The sequence below is a fragment of the Apostichopus japonicus genome, chromosome 11, assembly GCF_037975245.1.
Source record: "Apostichopus japonicus isolate 1M-3 chromosome 11, ASM3797524v1, whole genome shotgun sequence".
Lineage (NCBI taxonomy): Eukaryota > Metazoa > Echinodermata > Holothuroidea > Aspidochirotida > Stichopodidae > Apostichopus > Apostichopus japonicus.
In genome coordinates, this window is record NC_092571.1 from 26,419,263 (window position 1) to 26,439,315 (window position 20,053).

Consider the following 20,053-nt stretch of genomic DNA (forward strand, 5'->3'; position numbering starts at 1 on the left):
TCTCCATAAAAAAATAGACTGTTTTTCATTACAAATGCCAAAGGGCGCCACTTACACTTTCCTGTATAAAATATAGCGCAGATATATAACTACAATACACTCTTTTGTGCTGTTGTTAAAGTAAGAAGCTTTTTTTCCAATCGTATTCTTTCGTGGAATTTTGTGAAGAAAAGCTTAAGAGAATGTCATTGACGACCATTCAGTGTTTTCTGGTGCTGTGGATGTATATCGCTCAAAGTAAGTGTACATTAAATGAAATATATTCTCCGTGATTCTTGAAGTTCACTTAGAACTCGTCCCGAGCAATATAAAAAATATAAAAAAAATACTTTTGGTTCTTTACAGTGTATTTAAGATAATGTATACTTATTGTTTTAAAATAACACATAAAGTAGAAATTGTGGCTTTATCCGCCAGGGGAATAAATTTAATATCTATCAGTTAATCTACTACGGTACATAACGTTACATCCAGGAGAACCAGCAAACTTAATCAACCTGAATTATATTAAGGTGTCTAAATAAGAATTATTCTGGAATTATTTTCAGCGACGACGAGTAATGATCTGTGCAGTGACAAGAAAAATATGGAGAAAACTGTTTCAGTTAGTGTCGGAGGATCAGTTTCCTTAAACTGTAATGTTACGGACTCGTCTCAAGTATTATGGTTTATCAATAAGACTATAGTGTTTATTGGATCTCGACGCAGCGATTCCGATACTTCCAAATTCGCGGTTTTGACAGAGAACTACACTCTCCAACTGAACAATGTTGATGAGAATGACGCTGGTCTTTATACCTGTGTGCAACATGGACAAACAGTCGACATATACAGTGTAACAATAACAGGTAATGTTTTTTAAATTGGAAATAAGTTTTAAAAAATATTTTTCAGTGTCACAGAAAATTTAGTTTAATTTCTCGAATTGATGGCGTATTACGTATGTTATCGTTTAGCTATATACCCTAGGAACGTTATCGATTAAGCTTAAGCCAACTTAGACGCTGAATTACATAATAGGAAATGATATTAAAAAACTAGAAAAAGAATTGTTTAAATGCATTATGTAATAGTAGTATAGGAAATGGGTGCATGAAATTTAAACTTTTGTAAATATTCTTCAACTTGAAGCCTAAATTTAAATCTAAATACCGAAATATAAAGCTAAATAAAAATTCCCTCAACATAGGAATTTCTTCTTCAACTTTCTTTTTCAAAAGATAACGGTTTAGGTAAAAAATCAGAAAGTTGAAGGGGTGCTTTGGGCATAATTTGTACCCGAAATAAATATATTGCTTTTGAAAAATAAATTGTTGACAAAGCACTGGTTGTTCGATATCTAAAATAAATGACTTACTTCTATTTTACAATCCAAAAACAAATGATCAATAGTTTCTTCATCCTGCTAACAAAAGGTGCACGTGGAATTATAATTAATATTCATTTAATGAGAAATCTTCTGAAAAAGTGTTATTTTATTTTCCCTTAATGACTGAAAAAGGACTAAGAACCATTCTCTTGATCCTCATTAAACTGAAAAGAGGTTTCAAATTTAAGACAAGCGGTCAGTTTGGCTTAGACATTTTTTACCACCTTCTTATAAAAGGTATGCTACATACGCAGAATACCGGATAACATGTGATACAAATTAGTGTCATCTTCAAGGGGAACATTATGCACGTTTACCAACGTTTTCAGTAAGAGGGCAACAGATTAAAATAAAGGGTAAAAAGTGAACCACCTAAATTACATCTAATTCGAAAAGTTAAGAAATTAAGCAATTCGTTGTTGACAGTAGAATAAATCCTTCACGAAGAGTACCCATAGTGTGCCATAGTATGCCAAGTCCTGTAATATATAATGTTATTGTAAATTCTAATTGCCGAGTTATTCCATACAATTTGGTTACCAAAATTATCTAAACGGCTCCCTCAAAGACAACATGACCAAGCATTGCCGATGTCTTAAATGAAACGATTAATAATATTACTGTCGGCACTGTGGTAATAACTTATATGTGTATAAGTTAAAAACATGTGCATTAGTAATTGTGTTGATATTTTATTGGGTATATATTGGGTAATATTCGGCAGGGAGTTAATGTTTGTAGTGCAATCGAATGCAGTTTGCGTAGTTAAGATGTCAAGTCGACACCAGTTAATTGATATTTATATATATATATATATATATTTATATATATATATATATATATATATATATATATATATATATATATCTATCTATATATATATATATATATATATAAATATATATATATATATATATATATATGTATATCAATATAAACATATATATGTATATCAATATAAACATATATACGTATATCAATATATACATATATATATACATACATATATATATATATATATATATATATATATATATTTATTTATTGTGTCAAATTACGAAAGGAAATTACCAATTACAAGGGAAACATATTTAATATGAATTTCGAGTGGCAAGTGCATATGGTAAAGTTTCTATGTAGTCAACACTAAGCAAAAATTATTTTTTAACATATCTAAGAATATTACTTAGTAACGGAATTAAAACCGAATCAGCGTTACCAGAAAGATTTTGACACCGAAGTAACACACCGTTTAAATTATATCTCAATCAACATACAGACCACACACACTCAACGAAATTGGGACCAAGATGATTCAGAAATGCCTCCCCTTTACGATAAATTCATTGGAAAAAATATTTACCTTGTATATTAAATGTGTTGTAGCTTACCTTTTCTCCCCTTTATTTATGGATGCAGAATATCACTGTAGAAGAAGAGGAAGACCTGCCCATTCCTCCACCTCACCCCGAAGCAGATATTGTCACTGCTGATGAACAACGACCATCGAAGGTCCCGGTACCAGTAGGGCCCCCACCACCACCACAGGGAAGAATCGAGGGAGGGGGGACTTCAAGTAGTGTTAGAACTGGTTGGAAATTGTATATTTCACTGTCACAATTTATGGAGGGACTAAGTGACTATAAATCTATTTCGTGTGTATATGCTGTTGTAATGTACATCTATATGAGTTTATATTACAGAGCTTGCAAATACCAAGTAGGTAAGCTGGAAACTACAGGCGGGGGGGGGGGGGTATTAGGAGGGAGGTTGGCAACCTGGTAGTAGATATGTTTGAGGGAAGGGGAATGAACTGGTTTTTAAAGTTTTAATAAGAAATTTTAAGTCAAAGCAATTTGTTTCTCATTGTTTTTGTATTGCTTGTACAAGTTTTAATTAGTGCGCATACTAGTTAGCCTTTATTAGACCATTGTTCCAGTTACAGCAACAACTGAGGTGTCAAATATGATATGGATGCACAACAGTCTCTATTTATCACTCCAGAAGAGCCCTTGACCAGCATGGAGACCATCACGTTGATATAAACCCATATGGTAGCCTGTAAAATTCTAACTTATTCTCGAATGAAAATTTTACAAAATCAGTCACATCCCTCACATTCTAACATCAAATTATATTTTACTTATAAATAACATGTCTTGAACTCATCCAGCTATCAAAAGTCCAGAAGATCTCATCAAAATCATTTCAAATTGGCAAAGCAAAGCACAGTGTATCTAGAATAACCTCATTTTCATATTTGCATACGTACTAGTTCAATTATATAAAATAGTAATAATTTTGGAAACCTCATTTCAATACCTTTCCAACAATGGGTAGGTTCCTGTTGTCAAAAGTGACTTAAGCTGGAGTTTGAGTAATTTAAATTTGTAAATAATTTCCCTTTGATAATGACATGGGCCTTGTTAGATTAGGGTTAACCCGGAAACTGAACGGACTTAAATATATATCTTTCTTTACCTAGATTATTTATATGACGTGTACGAATTCGAAAATATCTTTATTATACCAAATATTTCAATTTATTCTCAATACTTAATATTGTCATGTCAATTTAAACAGGAGAAGGGATTACAACAGGAAACCGCATAAGTTTTCGTTTCTTGTTGGTACTTGTATTTTTCCGTATTACAGAGCATCTGGTCTAACTTGTACTTAATCATATTTATGTAATTCTGGAGACTCATGAAATTGTTCATATTTTAATTAGTTCATTTCTCTTGTCCTGTACTTTTACTGGGCTTGCATGGCAATTTCTCCCCTTTTCACTGTATGAGCTATACAGAACTCTTCTATAGAATTTAAACTGTTTGTGTCGATGAATTAATCAATAGGCGTACATGACGCAGTGCTTCGATGACCAATTAGTTTCTCTTTCGGAAAAAGAAAGTGATTTGTAAACTCTCAGAGGCGGTACCTCAAAATAGGGCTATCGAAAGATATTCTTGTGTCCGGAGTTCTGCACGAGTTTCCTGTGAAATCATAAACGTTTCGGTTTCTATGTGTAATATCTACTCTTTGCAACAATAGCTTTACATTGGTTGTTATTCAGTTCTTCGATAAACATTTGACGTTAATTGTTACTATTAAACACAGACTCTGGTAATTACTTTCGTTGTTTTCCCAAAAGATCAACTATAAAACACTAATTGAGTTGTTAGTGATATTTTACAGATACAATATTGGAATAACAGTCTTGTTTACACCAAGCAATCATTAAAGAAACATATCTGGTGTTCAGGTTTGCTCTAGCATTCCTAACAAATGTTACCGTGTAAATCCTTTTAAAGACGACATTCTAGTTAAGAATCGTAATTATGAACCTATCTTGTTCCCTCTCGTAACTGGGATACAAGCTGAACTGTATCTTCCTTTCTATCATGGTGTCTCCTATCCATTGCTTATTTCACTGATTAATGTGGATGATTACTATCGTAATCTCTAGCTATAACTATATCAATGTATGCCGGCCTCGGTTAGTGTTGTTAACAATAAAACTAACTGATAGGGTACGTTATTCTTCCATTGTGTGAAGTATAAGATAATTATTCAGACCTTTGGTACAGAATATTCCGTTTGTTGAAGTAGTATATAGGTTCTTTAACATAATGCTAACATTTCACAGCAATCAGAATCCGTACAATTCTGAAACCTGTCAGGAATCCAAATGCAACTGTGTGGTTCATATTCTACAGTGGACACGCTCTAGGGTGTCAACTGAGTGCTAATTCAAATCTGTCAGAGTGGGCACTTTATTTCACTCGATTTTTGCAAGGTAAGCTCATAACTTGAATAATCCAGTTTTGTGACTAAAATCAGAGACATAATGAACAGTTATCCTCTCTCGGGCTCACAGACTTTCTGGTTTGTTAGATTTAAAAGAAATATTTTCAACACCGATCAAATATCGGTCATATAGGACACTGACTGCGAAATTTAGACAGTGCGAAAAAGAGCATCGAATTTTTGTAAGTGCGGGATTCGAACCAGCTACATCTGGATTACAAACCCAGTGCTCTACAAACTGAGTGATCCAGCCCACAGCTGGTGGTTATCCCTATACAAACATAACATATCCAGGCTATAGTACGTCAGACGCCACAGTACATTGTATGTCATGTAACCAAGAATCACTCCCCAGTTGTATTCAATACAACCCAGCAAGTGGCAGGTAAGGGATGTCATGAGAAACTCGTTTTTTAAATATAAAATTACATAATTACTGACCGGGAAATTTTAGACAACTCAGCAGTCACTAGTATCAATCTCCTTGTCTCTCTCTTGTTAGAAACACTACTTTCCAGGCATTAAATCAATCTGTTATCCTTCTGCAACAACGGTTCCTTATCTGTTCTCATCGAATTGTATATGTTCTTGGAGGCTCTTTCCACATTAGAAATACGTACCAACTTTGAAGGGTCATGTGACGTGCTCGCACGTGTTACTAGCATATTATTCATCCATTTGTCAGTTCGAATGGATAAGAGTTTTAGCCAAAAGAGCGTCAAATAACGGGAATTTACGGTAAATTTAACAATTTTTTTTGTATGTTCGATGATAGCGTTGCTGAGATTTACTTTACACACAGAAGGCTTGATCAAGGCAAGGACCCTGGCTACTATTCGAACATCTACTGCTGCAGAGTATCATAGATTGGGTACGGCTATGGAACGTCAACAGGACAATAGGTGGCGTTGTAACCCTATAAACAGCAGAGCCGTATATAGAGAGAGTTTGGCCAACCATGTAACCGATTTGGATTGGTCGAGAGGGAAAACGCCCACACAGGGTGGTAAAATAGGTCCACTTGAAAACTTTATAGCAGGCGACACGCATACTCACAGTGTATAGACTATCGTTTGTGTACACGAAAAAAGTACGAAATTATGAAAGAAATGGTGCTGGGGATGCTGCAATCGGTCAGAACATGGATATTGTTGTTTGATTTTCCGATTGACCATAAAAGAAGAGGAATTTTTTGGAAGTAGAAAGAACAAGATGGAGATCTAATGAAAAAAAAGTCTGTGTAGCCTAGGCCCATACTAGCCATAGGCCCTAGTGTAATACGAGTAATGTACAAGCAATGCGAGAATTTTACGTTCAGACTGGTTTCTGTAATTACATGCATGGCTATTCTCTCTTGTTTTACGATCCACAAATTCGATTTCATTATGCCAGCTCTCCTAATCATAGGCATGGCAGTTTCAGTCGCACATATAGTTATCCTAATTCCTAGTTATTGTATGCCTAGGCTATGCCTAGCCTAAAAAAGTATAACTTTTAGTTTAATGTAAAAGGGTGGGCTAGGCATAACGTAAAGCCCTAATCCTAAGTTAAGCCCGAAGCATAAGTTAAGCCTGGGCTTGGTTAGACCTGGACCATTCTTGCTATTAATACAACTGTTATAGCACATTACATAATATGGCACAGTATAACTATAAGGCCCAGTTAAACTAGGCCTAAGGAAAACAAAGTAGCCTAGGCCTAAACTAGTTAGGCTAGGTCTATACTCATTGGCAACTTGTAGGTTGTGTACACACACAGGCCTAATTATATAGACCCTTTTAGTATGCCATAAACAAGTGCCCAAATGGTTAAATGATCTTGGTTTGTGTTAATTGTCAGCATTGGCATAGCCTTTTTAGGCTAACATGAATTCAGCCTAATTTTTTCTTCTTCAAAAGTATAGCCTAGGCCTTGGTTTAATTTGGATGCAGTCAACTATCATTTATCAAAGTAGCAGGGGCCTAGGCTACATTTCAAAGACCACTAGGCCAAGGCTAATTATGGTACTGGTAGCCTAGCCTTAGTCATGCTTATTGCAAAGACTACCCTACACTCTTGTCTTGGTCACTGAATTATCTTAAGAGCCCTGTCACCACATGTTGATAAAGAAATGTTTAAACTATTGCGTAGGTCTAGCTTAGGTAATGCACGGTTTCGTTTGACTGTTTTAAAGGAAGACTTGAAAATTTAGTGTTAACTGGTATTTCATTAATATGCAAAACTGTCTGTGCATTCCAACGGAGTGCAAATTAAGAGGGGGGGGGGGGGGATGCAGTATGATACACCTTTCAAGTTTTAACACATTATAAATGCACTTATGCCAGAAAGTCATTGCATCAGTAACTCCTTATTCCCTTAACTGACACCCACATTGATGAAGTTAGAAAAAATCTTTTTAAATTATCTTTAGACAGTAAATTTTAACTCCCTGAATTTCAGGACTTTTTTTACAAATCAAAGGTGACATGTGCTCTGAAGAAAAACTCCTAACATAAAAAGCCACAGTTAGCAGACTGTGATAAAGACGAACCTGGTGAGTGACTACTAGACTGAAATCCAGTTCCTGCAACCACAGCAATAAAGTCTTTGTTTTAATCAATGCACTTGTGTGTTTGAAACTTTCAAATGGACACTCAATGGCAGTTGGTTAAGATATAAGGTTTTACCTTCATCATGGAGAGTTGAAGGGAATCTGCCTCATCATCTGAATAATGGACTCAAGGATAACAACAAATCATGATTGGATAATGATTTTGAGCAAGTAAATATCTGGCAATTTGAAACTTTGTATTATTTTTTTACATATTATTTAAGCTGTTTAGCTCACACACAAGCAAATGATCAAGTGACAACAACCGATGCAGTATATTTAAAGGTATTGAAGACTCGCCCTAAACCGCATGCCACGCTCTGAAAAAGTTTACTTTCCGTTGCTTGCAAGTGAAGTTTTTTTGTGTCGCTACAAAATGCAGACAGTAATGAAACCTGATACCTTGTTATCTTTTATCTAGACCTGAGATGTCCACGCTGCTATGTGCACTGTATTGTGGGTATTGACCGTGATGTTTGTATTGACTGTACACTAATGTCTATTTACAGATGGTAGCAAGCTGTGTGTGTATTTTCTGGGATCAATGGTGGTGTCTAACACTTCTGTTACACCGCATTCAAAACTAGGTCAGATAACCGGCATGAGACGTTGCTTTGTGCGGGAGTCTTCACACCCTTTAAGGAGAAGTATTTATATCCCATTAATAGAGAAAGAATTATGTTTCAATTGGTAGCATGCAACTTAAAATTTTGCAAACATTAGATACAATCAAACAATAACAAGGTTCATTTACAAGGTAATCTACTGCCCTTTGTTTCACATTAGTCTGTCACATCAGAAGGTCACAGCTTTCAATAATTATACAAACAAATTCCCTTGATGGGTGCTTGGTTTGATTCCTGCAATTTTCAAGTTTATCAATGTAATAAGTTCTGAATGTGGCAATGTGGAGAAGCTTTGGGATAATCTGTGGATAAGACTGCCAGACTATCAACAAGATTCCACATCCATGCAACTCCAACTGCTTCCTTTACCTCCTTGCAGATGTACTACATGTCCAAAAAAAAGTCAGCATTGGTTAATGTAATTAAAATCTGGCTTCCTCCTGAGCTGGCAAATACACATGAATTGTCAAGTACAGAGGTCAGTTTGAAACCACTGAAAGATCTTCTCAGCTTTCAAGAAAACAAAGACTTGAAGCCAAACTGACAGAGGCCACACTTATACCATTCCACTCTCATAAGATGAAGGTATCACACACACTTCATTTTGCTTCTGCGATGCAGTGCCTGGTAGACTGTGAGGGTCACCCAATGGATGTTTTAACAACTGCCTGGTTTATAGAGCTCTGCAACAGATAATTCATCCTGATGTCTAGTTGTCATCCTGTCATGGCCTTGAGCAAGTTGAACCCACTTCAACACAAAGCAGCTATTGAATTCTTGTCTAGGTACTGTCAAATCCACATCACCATCATTGCTGGTTCCAGCTACGCCGACCATAATAAAAGAGTACAATGAGGGTTTTTTAATTCACCCAACAGAGCTTGCATTCCAGTACCTTTGGGCAGCTGAAAAGATATTCAGAAATTGTTATATGAGTGTGTTTGTATGCATGCATATGTGTGATTTTCTTGCTTTACAGAACAGCTCCATTTTGATAAGCTATGTAACGTGGAAACCTGCCAATCATATGTTTGAAATAGGACAGGCTGAAACGATTCTTATAGTTTAGTTTAGTAGAAAAAAAGACCAGGAGAGACATTCAAGTCCCCATTAAGGACCCTAAGGCTATATGAGAGGAATAAAACCGAGGACATCAAATGTCATACCCAATTACAATGCTTAATGTACTCATCCAAAGTATTCTTAAACCCATTCACACTACTTGCAATTCAACCTTCTCAGGCAAACCATTCCATCCATTCACAACCCTTGTATAAGTTGTATTAGACTTTAGAGAAAAAGTTATGCCGAATATTAATCCTACTATGTAACTTCTGGAGTTTAATACAATGACCTCTGGTACAACTACTTTTGGCAAACCTGAAAAGATCAGTGAAGCATAAATTGTCATTTTATGTGTAGGCCTACTTTATTTAATTGAAGGATCTATTAATGTAGGCCTGATGCTATAGTTGTGCGTCTGTAATCTAGCCTAGCCAGGACTGTGATGCGTGCTTTTCGTTTGTATGACTAAAGTAGGACTAGTAGTGTGAGGCGTAAAATAAAACAAGTGTAATGACAGGTTTTCAGCTAGTTTTCTATGCATTTCAGGTGTGAAGATAAACGTAAATGTCATTAACTAACGCATACTCTAATTCATTACCTGATATCCATTTTGTTCCTCGTATGCCTGTCAAAATCTGACATTCTGAGTCGCTTCGTTTGTTCGCAACGAGCACAGTGTGCAAAGCTGCTATATATTGTGTGTGGTGTTTTTCGTGTTTCGCGCAACTGGTAACGACAACTGGACCTATTTTGATGCCCATGGTTTGCGTGTGACCAGTGGCGGCGGAACCGGGGGGGGGGGGGCTTGGGGGGGGGGGGCTCAGCCCCCCAATAAAAAAGTTGAGGGGGCAAATGCATGATAAGCCCCCCCAATATTTACCAAGGCTCCGAAACGTGCATCTGCCCATTTTTCAATGCATACTTGTCGATCTGTCCGATGCACACTTATACTCTATAATAATTTTAATACTCTGTAATAATTTTAGTAATTGCTGGGGGACCCTCGGCCCGTCCCCTGGCTATAGACCACATTGTCACCCCAACCGCGTCTTCACGCGGTTGGGAAGCAGTGAAAAGTGGAAGCAGTGAGTGTGAGTACCGGTAAGCGTAACACAACTTCGTCTTAGGCCAATGACTTGCCTCATTTCAGCCAGTTCTCCAACATCCCCTTACTTAGTGGCGGAGCGTCCATATATACAGTCAGGGGGGATGCCCCCCCCCCTGACGGACTCAAATGGACTGCTGGCGCCCTTTTCAGCTTTTCACTACTTTTTACTTATTCGCGATTTTTGACTATTTTATTGCGCTCTCATATACCTATTGACATTTGTCATATTCTGTTGGTTTAATTTTCCGACAAAATGGCGACGACACCTATTTATTCTCCGTTTATCTGCAAATTAGCAAGGCCCCGGAAAGGGTCATTTCCTGCAATCTAGGGAGTATCTTTACTCAAAAATTTTCCGTACGCTCCGCGCCAACCTGTGGTGGCGCTCCGCTTAGATAGTGTCGAAAGCGCCCCTACAGACCATTCTTGCCCTCCCTGACCAATACTCTAGCTCCGCCACTGCCATTACTACACTCAAAAACATCTTTGCGAGTACACTACGAGTAATAGCTACTCTCTTAAAAAACCATCGAATATACAAATTACAATGTTTGTACAGACTTTTACGTGCAATCTGAGAAATTGCAGGCTTGAGACCCATATTTTAGGGCTGGGTATTCGCAGCATAAAACACTCGGAAAGTGCCGTTTCCGGCCATCTGGGGGTTTGAAAAAACCCAAAATTTTCTTGTACGCTCCGCGCCAACCTATGGTGGCGCTCCGCTTAGATAGTCTCCACACATTAGCCCCCCCCCCCCAATAATTTTTCCGTTCCGCCGCGCCTGCGTGTGACGTCACAAATCGTCAGTTGGCCAAACTCTCTCTATATACGGCTCTGATAAACAGAAATTGCTACTACCCTCAACAAGAGGTGCTACTACCTTAAACAGGAGGTGGCACTACCCTAAACAGAAAGTGCTACTATACCCACAACAGAGGTGCTACTACCATAACACAGGTGATACTATGCCCTAAACAGCTAGGAGGTGCTACTATGCCCTAGACAGGAAGTGCTACTACTCCTAAGTGGCGACGATGCTTCTGAAAAAGGTGGCGCCTCTACTCTATATAGATTAAAGTTCCTTTATAGTTTCTCTATAAAGGAACTCTAAAATAGACGACGTTAATACAACTTCAGGTGGGCATGCTACTATGAATGATAGGCGATACTAAACTTACGGAAGGTGCTACTAGTCCAAGTTGGAGTAGCTACTACCCTAAACCTTAAACAGGGGTCGATAATACTCTGCAACTATATTCACGGTCTCCAAACAAATCGCAGTGATGAATAATGCCATTAAAACATTCGGGTTGTTCCTTTTGTAGCCTTAAAGAGGTACAGTGTTTCAAACAAAGTTTAATTTTCAGTCGCGTAACATATTTGAGAATAGTTTAATGAAAACAATTTTCTGTATGGAAGTCGAAATGATATCACGAGAAACAAAGAAACGAGGAAATTTCTCGCTTACATTTATATGTTAAGTGAAAATAGATGCAGTATTCTTCATACCAGATTTTACCTGCTTAAGTTAGAGAGTACGGTATAACCATACTTGTAGGCTATGTGAAAATCGTTTCACAGATTGCGTGCTTCATAGAACAATTATAAGTGAAAGTGATATCGACTGGGAAGCTGTATTAACAGCATGATATGTATATAATTTTTTTTAGGGTATTTTTATGATTATCGCATATTAGTTTTATTTTTTCTCATCGTGTGAATACGTAACCCTGCAAAGAGAGACAGACGAAAGAGGTTAAATAGTGTTATTTTTCGACCGTGTATCATTAAAAGAACCGACAGGGGTGTATATTTTAGAGGGGGGGGGGTGGGTGGAGGAGGAGAGATGTCGCATCCCCAGAAGTCGATCCCAAAAAGTGAAACTGACTCTTTGTTTCCCCCTTCTTACGCCTAATTTTCCCTGGTAAGGGTGATATCACAACTACATCTATAGTTTCGCCATCTGCTTGTGTTCTTGGAATATGGAATAGAAACATGTTGAAATGCACATTACACTAATTGGATTTTATTGCGCGGTAACAAGTTCATTTTCTCTTTCATATTTTCAAGGTAGAATGTTAACAATGTTGACACCGAAAACAAAGCCAGGCTATGTTAAGAAGTTCAATGTGTTAGATTTGCATAGCAAACCCATCTCCATTACAGAAAATAAACATCGTGATAAATAAAGAGAAACAAAAACAATTCGAGCACATGTGGCTGTATGGTGTATGTCATGTTAGACTCGATCATTAGACAAGTTTTCAGCCAGTGTGTGAAACAAAAACGTTAAACCTGTGATATCTCCCAAAATAGATTTGCTTTAGCTGTTTGGAAAAGTTGTTCATAGTTGTCGTTATAATTAGTCCTTATTGAGGGTTGAGTATATGCGTGTCTCCTCTAAATGATGTTTTTTCTTTTACAGTGTATATTAAAATCACACCTGTTTGCTTCACGTTCACTTTTGGCAGAATACTTTTCAACTGTCATATGAAATTATTTCGAATTATTTGGTGTTGCTCAGTACACAAAGTAGGAAAAAGCACAACACTGGACTGTATCGTAAAGAGTACCATCCTTCTCCTACAACTTGCACCAACGATACAATTGTGCTAAAATGATAACAACAACGACCACACTACGGTATATGGCTATTCTCCGGATTAGATCTGATCAGACAGGTGGTTAATTGACTGACCTCAGCAGAAAGCCACCAGCAAGTTGGTTGCTGAGAAAATAAACCTTATAGACTCATGGCCGTAAGGCAGATTAATGAACAATGTACTACATTTTGGCAAAACTATAGAAATTTCCCTTAAGAAATTGGTAGAGCGCTATATCATTGCGGAAAAGTTGTAAAACATTTAGTTCACGTATCTCTTTAATTCGGCCAAATGGCGAGAGGACCTATTTCCAAAGGAATAACCAGAAGAGTTTGATAGTAGTATTCTTCACTGTGGTTTGTTTTAGAAACATGTGGTAGTTACAAAGTATTATCAACCCCTGTTAAGAGTTGTAACGACTACAACTTACAGTAGCAGCACCTTCCGTTTAGGATAGTATCGCCACTAATTTACAGTAGAATCGCTACCTGAAATAGTAGTAACGTCGCCTGTTTAGCATAGTAGCGGCACCTTTTTTACAGTAGCACCGTCACTTAGTAGTAGGAGCACCTCCTGCTTAGGGTAGTAGCACCTCATGCTCAGGGTAGTAGCACCTCTTGTTGAGGGTAGTAGCACCTTCTGTTTAGGGTACTAACGCCTGCTTAGGGTAGTAGCACCTTCTGTTTAGGGTAGCCTAACTCCACCTGTGGTCCTTTTGGCTTTTCATATACGACGGTCACTCCCCTCATACGCGCTTGTTGACGTGCAAAAACGGCTAGGAGACTGGTGTTGCTAAGTAACAACGAGTACTGTCGTCTGCTTCTCGTGTCTATGTACATTTTGTACAGTCTTAATATAAAGCTTCGTGTGTTCCAGCTGCAGTTGGAATGTTTGGAAGAAAATACTCAAAATATCATTTTTTAAATTGAAAACACTTATCTATATTGCATTATATGCATAGCTGCACAAGAAATGGTAGCTATGAACTTAGTTGTTGTATAGAATACACATTCAAGAAGTACTATAAGAGTTGAGTGCTACAAGGTAGCTCGTCCTATGATCCTTCATCGTTGGTGTACGTTTTTTTTCATTCTGTTTTATTTTGCGTGCGTTCCTAGTCAGGGGAGTATCCAGGGGGGGGGCGCAACAGGCGCGCGCCCCCCCCCCTATTGGCCGTCACCAAAAAAAAAAAAGATTAGCAAAAAAAAAAAAAAAAAAATTTATGACGACCTTTATGTGAGATGTCGGTGATCGCTCAACCCCCCCCCCCCTCCCGTATGCTGTATTTTTTGTTCGCCAAAAAAAGGTTCTGGCGAAGTTCGGCGGCATAATAGTTTTAGAAACATAGATGGTAATTGTGTTTGTATTATCACTATAAACACTAAGTGACATGCCAGCCATACTAAATTGTGCATTTTGTGTCCATATTTACTGAAAATGTTGCTTATTATTAAGGTCGAAAAATGGATCACATATGGCCATGGGCGGCGATCCTGGGGGGGAAGGGGGGATATATCCCCCCATGAAAATGGGTGGAGGGGATGTAATACACCATATCCCCCACCAAATGCCAGGGATAAGAATATTTTCATGCCTACATTTATGCATCATCGTTAATGTACGGCTCTTTTTTAGCTTCATTTCTCGCCTACCATAAACGCAGTGCGATCTTTTCAAATAAAGCGTCTTTATAAAGCAAGAATAGTTGACTGTAGGCTTCATTGGCCCTATAACAACAAAATGTATTATTGCGCCCACGGTATTGATATAGTACATATATGCACCCTCATAGTATTCATATAGGCCCTATAGTAGGCCTACACACGTACACGTTACCTCGAACAGCTGAAAATCTCATGTTATCAGGGTAATGCTTAATACACGTTTCACCTGGATGCCCTAGCAATCGGTACCTAGGAATGTAACTATGTGTAATTGTGTATAGAGCTCTCGAACATTCTAACGTTGCGCCTGAAACAAGATTGACAGGGGCAATTTTCCCAAAATAACACCCGAAATTAAAAAAAAAAAGTATTTTGGATCCTGATTATGAGATATTTCGGACATGACATCCCTATTTTAAAGTTGGGTATATGCCGCTTGGAAACCTCGGGAAGTGCCGTTTCCAGCCATCTAGAGGGTTTGTTAATCCCAAAATTTTCTTGTACGCTTCGCGCCAACCCATGGTGGCGCTACGCTTAGATAGTCAACAAGGTCATATCCCCCCCCCCCACATCGGAAGTACGGACCGCCGCCCATGCATATGGCACCATTTTGCATTTCAGCCCTTCTTCGAAAGCAAAAATTGTCCAACCCTCCCCTTAGACCCATCCCCCAGGACGGCGATCATTCATGCCTGACGCCCCCCCCCTATTGGAAAATCCTGGATACGCCCCTGCTAGTTGACAGTCGGTCCAGATTTATACATCATATCAGCCGATGATATTTGCTACGCTCTCCCTCTTAGATTGCTCTTGGATGAAAAACCCACCTTACTATGACCAGGCCGCGAATATTTTTTAACCGACACTGAAATTATTTCCTCGATTCTGATTGGCTCTCAGCGAGCAAGTGATATACTTTAGTATTCAAAATGGATGACATGGATGATCAACACGAACAAATTCAAGATATTCACATTAGCAACTTTCCAGAACTTTTGGTAGGTATATATGAACGAAAGTATATAGTGTTCTTAACACAATGAAGCAACTATTCCCAGCTACTGCCAGGGGCGTAGCGAGCGGGGGGTGTGGGGGGGTGTCACACCCCCCCCAATAATTTGGTCGCTGTCGGCAAATTTTGGGTCTGTCGGCAAAAGGAGAAAAGGTGAAGAGAGCGGAAGGGGAAGAAAGAAGGAAAGCTGAATAGAAAAAGAAGAACGGGAGCTTCTTCCGTGCCAAATTTGACTTAAAATATGCACCAGATTGCATCTAAGGACGTTCAAACTAATTTTTCCAAAGGGGAGGGGTAGACCCCCTACCCTTAGACCCCTCCACATTTCAGTCACCCCTTCCAGATCCGTCGGCAAATCAAATTTGAGTTAAAATATGCACCAGATTGCATCTAAGGACGTTTCAAAACTAAAAAATTGCCAAAAGGGAGGGGACACCCCCTTCCTCTTAGACCCCTTCCCCATTTCAGTCACCACTTCCAGATCCGTCGGCAAGTCAAATTTGACCTAAAATATACACCAGATTGCATCTAAGGACGTTTCAAAACTAAAAATTTACCAAAGGGGAGGGGGACACCACCTCCCCTTAGACCCCTCCCCCATTTCAGTCACTACTTCCAGATCCGTCGGCAAATCAAATTTGACTTAAAATATATATCAGATTGCATCTAAGGACGTTTCAAAACTAAAAATTAGACCCCTCCCCCATTTCAGTCACCACTTCCAGATCCGTCGGCAAATCAAATTTGACTTAAAATATACACCAGATTGCATCTAAGGACGTTTCAAAACTAAAAATTTTCCAAAGGGGAGGGGGACACCCCCTCCCCTTAGACCCTTCCCCCATTTCAGTCACCACTTCCAGATCCGTCGGCAAATCAAATTTGAGTTAAAATATGCACCAGATTGCATCTAAGGACGTTTCAAAACTAAAAAATTGCCAAAAGGGAGGGGACACCCCCTCCCCTTAGACCCCTCCCCCATTTCAGTCACCACTTCCAGATCCGTCGGCAAATCAAATTCTCCACACCCCCCCAACAAAAAAACCTTCGCTACGCCCCTGGCTACTGCGCCCATTATAGGCAGTCCTCGGACGTTTGTTTACTCGCTTGACTCCGCTCTACACAACACATGCAATGTAGCATATTGTACTGTGTATAGTATACAACACAATAAAACACAGTGCATTTGTAATTGTATACATGTAGCCGATGTACATATGTACGAGGTGTTAGTGTTGTAGATTTGACATTGTAGCTTTGACATTGAAGCTTTGACAATCATGTTGGTCTTCACATATTCTGATTATTTCCTAGATGTCACATTGAATACACCCTGTATGTTGGTTTTAGGGACCATACTTTTAGTACATATGTTGAGGGTTGAGGATGTTGGGGGTCATATGCGTATGCCTGTACATTTCTGCCAATTTTTGCCTATGGGGGGGGGGGGGCGTTTATACATACTAAAAGTATGGTCCCTTAGCTAAAACGGTACATTATTTTAACTCAACTGTCAGAACGGTTGATAACCTATAGCAATGGTGTATATGGTGGCTCTACATTTGTACTCTGTAGCTTTGACTATCATTTGAGAATGGTCTTTCTCTGATGTATTATTATTATTATTTACAAGATGTTATATTGAATACACCCTGACCAGTGAATAATGTACTTTAAAAAAATAAACTTATTGATTGAAATGATCAGATTTGAGTTCATTATAGATGACAATGCACAGTGTTGCAGAAGATAATGTCAGTGAAGGACAATGTCCTGTCTTTTGATTGTGGGATTCACCAGTGACTCATAAAATCACCCCTTTAACATTGTGGAAGGATTTCTTGTCCTTAATTGTATATCTCTGCGATTAATAATAAGGGCCTACAGATAAAAAATAATCATAAAGTTAAGTTTGAAAAATGATGATTTTAAATAATATAAAATTTGAAAAATGATCACATCAAATAAAAATGGGAATAAAAAAGAAAAAGATAAAAATAGGCCTACCACCTAAAGAGAACTCGAACCCATGCCCTAAGGATCACTTCGAATTCATTGATAACGCAGACTACCATTCCGGTTTTGATCAGCCAATCAGAATCGAGGAAATAATTTCAGTGTCAGTTCCTATTGGGAAAAAAATTCGCAACCCGGCCGGGGATCGAACCTACTGATTGCTAAGCCTCGTTGCTTCAATTGCATTCTAATAGTTAGTCAAATCTCTCCATGGTAGGGCCGTTATATTTTGACCATTCCTAGAATTATAAAGAGTGACCTGGTCAGCAAACCTAACAAGTATAAAGTTTTACAGACCAAAAATCAACTACCGGTATATCTGTCCTAACACAACTTCGACTGCAAAAAGTCATTACAATTTGGGACAAATATATCAATACTTTGCAATCTTAGGTCAGTAGACACACATTCGATGTTGACTAATATAGGAACATTAACGAGTTAAGCTTCCCACAGCTACACGTGTTTGTCACACTGTCAGATTTGACCCAGGCATTGACCATTTCGTTAAGACACGTTGGAAGTAAACGGTCGTTAATCATCCGAATCGAAAATCTACTCAACGTAAGATGATAAGTCCCGTTACTACTAATGTCTGATTTGTCTAAATTGAGCAAACTCGACAAAACACAGTAAATGATTTCACAATATTCATCAAGATAACCATGACATCGATCAGAGGGCGTTTTTGTATAAATAACCACGTTATGGAACACAACGATTTAATAACTGTAGCATTTACCTCAACATCACATATGAATAGTAATGTAACAATTCAGAAACAAATCTATGTTAACAAATAAGGCTGACACATATCGATTTCAACAAAGTTGCAAATGGTGGTAACAAGAAGCCCTCAACAGGTGGTTCACATGTACTTTTAGTGATATGGGTAGTAGGTAATATAGGGAAAGTAATGATACTAAGTCATTAATCTACAATCCACCAAATTACAATTTAGACGGCCTTTTGACTATTTACGGCAGATCTGTCTAAGTCAAAAAATTAAAAGGGGTGGGCACGAGATATATCAATGATATAAACGATATAAGTGATGAAAACCAATAACGAAGAACGTGGCTTTCCCGAAAAGAAAACATTGGTGGCGAGTTAAGTTCCACAGACAAACGGGTATTTCCAGTATGATAAGCATAACAAAGACGAGAGGATGTTAAATCAACCATAAAATCTCGCGGAGCCACGTGGAAAAGTAGGCATGAATTCCCTTTCTTTGAAATCATGAAACAAAGGACTCAGAGGAGCACACCGGAAGAACTACGAAAAAGCGAGGGCGTACTATCGAAATAGCAAAAGCTACCAACCAAAACTCTTAGAAACCTTGCACTTAATGTGAGGATCCCGCAAGCCAAATATGAGATCAGTTGTTGTTCCCTTCCTGGAGTTACTGTGTTAACAACGTTGTCCAAATTTGTCAAAAGTTGACCTCTTCTAAAATTGAACGACCCTTAACCTACTCTACAACTGAGTTTAGAGGCTATACAATATTGCCCTAATCTACCATGCTAATATGAAGTCTGTAGATGCTCAGGTTCTAGACATTACAAAGGTTTTCACATTTTCAAACTTTCAGCTTTGCTGACCTTTAACCTCGGTAAACAAACAAAGGGGACCTTGCACTGAATTCACGAAAACCACATGTAAATACGACATCTGCTGTTGTTACTTTTCTGTTTTCAAGATTTGACCACTGCTTGAACTTCTCAAGAATAGTGTATAAAGTTTACACAGAATTGCACTAACCTAACATGTAAATTTGAGCTTCCTTGATGTTTGGGTTCTGGAGATCAGGGACTTTTGAGATTTTCATGTTTTAACCTCTGCTGACCCCATGTGACCTTTGACCTCAACCAAAAACAATAGCTTTCTTGTACTTAATATGATGGAGCCATATGCCCAATATGAGATCTGCTGTGCAACTATCTTAAGATATTATTTACAAGCAAGGGAATTACACCCACACAGATACAATAAAGGCCCTACAGTATAGGTTCCAATGCATGCTTATGGCAACAGAACCAATAAAGATTTTTTTTAACTCATCTCCTGAATATAGAAACAGCTTTCTGGATCTCAATCCAGCTATGAACTGCAAAAGCAGTAATGCAATATACTACAATGTTAACTTTAAATACAAAGGATTTATCTCTGGTTCCCAACCCAATAAGTCACCTT

At 38.2% G+C, this 20,053-nt stretch overlaps 1 protein-coding gene and 1 long non-coding RNA gene across 4 annotated transcripts in view; both read left to right on the plus strand.

Annotated features, from left to right (window-relative positions):
- LOC139976424 (uncharacterized) overlaps window positions 1-20,053 on the plus strand; it is a 289,428-nt gene that overhangs the window by 63,863 nt on the left and 205,512 nt on the right. The window lies entirely within an intron of this gene.
- LOC139975953 (uncharacterized) lies at window positions 110-4,658 on the plus strand. The gene is made up of 3 exons (XR_011795964.1): window positions 110-237; window positions 549-848; window positions 2,789-4,658. It is a non-coding gene; the product is annotated as an uncharacterized lncRNA (long non-coding RNA).